Below are 4,812 nucleotides of genomic sequence, written 5' to 3' on the forward strand. Positions count from 1 at the left end.
CACAATACCACTACTTCTAAGAGGCGAATAATGCAGCATACTTTTACAAGTTCGATTTTATCGTGTGTTCATTTTCAACTTTTTACTTTTCTGCCAAAGCAATAACTTTGTTTTTGCTTAATGAAATGGGTACGTTAGTGCTAACGTGGTGAGAAGAGCTGCAAAAAGTTTTACATACAATATTTAGCATTAAATTGTGACGTTTATAAATTCATACTCATTTCGATTTTACAAAATAAAAGAAAAATTCGGAGTACGAATTAAAATCCATGAAGAAGAAATAAAAACTTTGAGGTGCGCCGATGACACTGTAATTCTGTCAGAGACAGGCAAAGGACCTAGAAGAGCAGTTGAACGGAATGGACAGTGTCTAGAAAGGAGGATATAAGATGAACATCAACAAAAGCAAAACGAGGATAATGGAATGTAAGCGAATTAAATCGGGTGATGCTGAGGGAATTAGATTAGGAAATGAGACGCTTAAAGTAGTAAATGAGTACTGCTATTTGGAGAGCAAAATAACTGATGATGGTCGAAGTAGAGAGGATATAAACTGTAGACTGGCAATGACAGGGAAAGCTTTTCTGAAGAAGAGAAATTTGTTAACATCGAGTATAGATTCAAGTGCCAGGAAGTCGTTTCTGAAAGTATTTGTATAGAGTGTAGCCATGTATGGAAGTGAAACGTGGACGATAAACAGTTTAGGCAAGAAGAGAATAGAAACTTTCGAAATGTGGTGCTACAGAAGAATGCTGAAGATTAGATGGGTAGATCACATAATTAACGAGGAGGTATTGAACAGAATTGAGGTTGGTAGGACATATTCTGAGGCATCAAGGGATCACAAATTTAGTATTGGAGGGCAGCATGGAGGGTAAATATCGTAGAGGGAGACCAAGAGATAAATACACTAAACAGCAACAACAACATATCTAGAACTATTGTTCGTGATACAGTTTAACGCATGGAATTACGTAGGTTAAAATCTGTTCAACTCAAACGTTGGTGGGACTTCGTCAATCTTATAACTGAAAAGAAACTTTCGGACACATACTTGCATTGAATCAAACATTGAAACAACTTTAGCGGCTTGTCTGTGCAGTCGAGTGAGTACTACACTGTGCGTCTACCAGCTCAAGTTGAAATTAATGACGTGTATCACGAGCCAAAGACTGGGAACGGCCCAACAAATAAATCTAAATCAGTTGGAATAACTTTGGGAACTCATGATGAAATGTGTCTATCACCGAAACGTTGTCAGTCATATCTGGTCCACAAATGTCTACCTTGAGTTCCGGGAAGTGCTCCATGCCATGAACTAGAGTTCGATTTTTCCTTAGAATTAATTATTGTTTTACAGTATCACACTTTCCTGCTATATCTGTTACCAGATGCTATTTCCCCTGCACTAAGAAACATAAAGAATTCAAATAATACGTGATGTCTACCATAAAATATGTTGTCGCCATTCTGCTTAACCTAATACAGATTTTTCCCTAATGGCCGCCTTCAGTTCAGCCAGTATTCATTGTCGTGTATCAGAAGACAAGTGCCTCATCTCGCCTGTATGGCTGGTGTTGTAATGACTTTCCATTGAGTGTTTTTCCAGCTCACAACAGTGAGAAGGCAGATTAAGCACTTTGCGTGGCCTACAAACTACACACGTCAAAAAAAGTTTTGGATCACCTCGGTTCCGAGTGTTCCGGAACCAGTACAGAAAATTGGAATAGAGATCAACATAAACGCCATTTCCACCCTTTTTGATGCTCATGAAAACCAGACATTGCATGTCGTACCACCATGCCGCCCGGGTTCCCGGGTTCGATTCCCGGCGGGGTCAGGGATTTTCTCTGCCTCGTGATGACTGGGTGTTATGTGCTGTCCTTAGGTTAGTTAGATTTAAGTAGTTCTAAGTTCTAGGGACTGATGGCCATAGATGTTAAGTCCCATAGTGCTCAGAGCCATTTGAACCATTTTGAACCACCATATAGCGAGACCTTCAGAGGTGGTGGTGCAGATTTCTGTACTCGTCGGTACCTCTAACACCCACCAGCACGTCCTCTTGCATTGACGCATGCTTCTATTCGTCGTGCCATACTATCCACAAGTTCATCAAGGCACTGTTGGTCTAGATTGTCCCACTCCGCAACGGCCTTCCGACGTAGGTCACTTAGGAGTGGTTGGTGAGTCACATAGTCCATAAACATCCCTTTTCAATCAATTCCAGGCATGTTCGATAGGGTTTATGTCTGGAGAACATGCTGTCCACTCTAGTCGAGCGATGTCGTTATCCTGAAGGAAGTCATTCACAAGATGTGCATGACGGGAGCGCGAATAGTCGTCCATGAAGACGAATGCTTCGTCAGTACACTGCCGATATGGTTGCTCTTTCAGCCGGAGGATGGCATTCACGTATCTTACAGCCGTTACGGTGTCTTCCATGACCATCAGTGGCGTACGTCGGCCCCACATAATGCCACCCCAAAACAGCAGGATACCTCCACCTTGCTCCACTCGCTGGACAGTGTGTCTAAGGCGTTCAGCCTGACCGGGTTGCCTCCAAACACGTCTCCGACGATCGTCTGGTTGAAGGCATATGTGACACTCATCGGCGAAGAGAACGTGATGCCAATCCTGAGCGGTCCATTCGGCATGATGTTGGACTCATCTTTACCGCGCTGCATGGTGTCGTGGCTGCAAAGATGGAACTCGCCTTGGACGTCGGGAGTGAAGTTGCGCATCATACAGCCTACTGCGCACAGTTTGAGTCATAACACGACGTCCTGTGGCAGCACGAAAAGCATTGTTCAACATGGTGGCGTAGCTGTCAGGGTTCCTCCGAGCCATAACCCGTAGGTAGCGGTTATCCACTGCAGTAGTAGGCCTTGATCGGCCTGAGTGACGCGTGTCATCGACAGTTCCTGTTTGTCTGCATCTCCATGTCCGAACAACATCGTTTTGGTTCACTCCGAGACGCCTGGACATTTCCCTTGTTGAGAGCCCTTCCTGAAACAAAGTAATGATGCGGACGCGATCGAACAGCGGTATTGACCGTCTATGCGTGATTGAGCTACAGACAACACGAGTCGTATACCTCCTTCCTGGTGGAATGACTGGAATTGATCGTCTAATAGGCGCTGCTCATGCACGGTCGTTTACATCTTTGGGCGGACTTAGTTACATCTCTGAACAGTCAAACGGACCGTGTCTGTGATCCAATATCCACAGTCGACGACTATCTCCAGGAGTTCTGGGAACCGGGGAGATGCAAAAGTTTTTTTGATGTGTGTATAATAAAAGGATATAAATTCGCATTCTTTTGTGGCAAAGTGCATAGATGCCGTAGTATTCCTAATGCAGAATGTAAATCTAATTGTAGTGCAATATTGTGTGCAAACTGCTTGGAGTCTGACAAGGCACCTGCTTTGCTCTAGCGACGTCCCGCCGCAGCCTTCATCCTTCCATTCTTCCTCATCCCTCAGCCACACCCGCCTATGCGCTCAGAGGGACCAGGTAGGAGCGTGGCAGGAACGCTCGCGACCGCGGAGCGCTGTTTGGCCAGACCTGATATAAAAGAAGGCAAACTGGCAAGTCCTTCGATGTCCGCTTCAAGCAACGTACATACAAGGACAACAAATCAGTATTGGGCCTTTAGCTTAGTTAGTAAAGAAAAACATATTGTTATCAAAAACATTGTTATCTAGAAAACCTCTACCACTAATATTGTCAAATCCAGATTAACATGCCCACCTAGCACAGATACGGTAGCAGGCCAGGGAAAAGAAGAGGAATTTTATTGAGTAAAGTACTTTTATATCCTCTTTTACAATTTTCTATTTACAACATGTCAACATCAAACGACTAGTCAGTAGACCACCAGGGAATTTACTTTTATATACGTGATCCATCTCGTGAATATTCATTGACAATGTGGTTTCCACGGAGGTGAGACTTAACAACAGCATGAATTTCACTGTACTACATCTTTTCTGTGCTTTAGTTTTGACGAACTCTTCACAATATCTCTTTAATTTTTAAACTTATTTGCCTTGTACACTACTGGTCATTAAAATTACTACACCTAGAAGAAATGCAGATGATAAACGGGTATTCATTGGACAAAATTATTATACCAGAACTGACATGTGATTACATTTCCACGCAATTTGGATGCATAGATCCTGAGAAATCAGTACCCAGAACAACTACCTCTGGCCGTAATAACGGTCTTGATACGCCAGGCATTGAGTCAAACAGAGCTTGGATGGCGTGTACAGATACAGCTGCCCACGCAGCTTCAACACGATACCACAGTTCATCAAGAGTAGTGACTGGCGTAATGTGACGAGCCAGTTCCTCGCCCATCATTGCCCAGACGTTTTCAATTGCTGAGAGATCTGGAGAACGTGCTGGCCAGGGCAGCAGTCGAACATTTTCTGTATCCAGAAAGGCCCTTACAGGACCTGCAACATGCGGTCGTGCATTATCCTGCTGAAATGTAGGGTTTCGCAGAGATCGAATGAAAGGTAGAGCCACTGGTCGTAACACATCTGAAATGTAACGTCCACTGTTCAAAGTGCCGTCAATACGAACAAGAGGTGACCGAGACATGTAACCAATGATACCCCCTACCATCACGCCGGGTGATACGCCAGTATTGCGATGACGAATACACGCTTCCAATGTGCGTTCACCGCGATGTCGCCAAACACGGATGCGACCATCATGATGCTGTAAACAGAACCTGGATTCCTCCGAAATAACGTTTTGCCATCGTGCACCCACGGTCGTCGTTGAGTACACCATCGCAGG

This window comes from Schistocerca cancellata, chromosome 2, assembly GCF_023864275.1.
Source record: "Schistocerca cancellata isolate TAMUIC-IGC-003103 chromosome 2, iqSchCanc2.1, whole genome shotgun sequence".
NCBI lineage: Eukaryota > Metazoa > Arthropoda > Insecta > Orthoptera > Acrididae > Schistocerca > Schistocerca cancellata.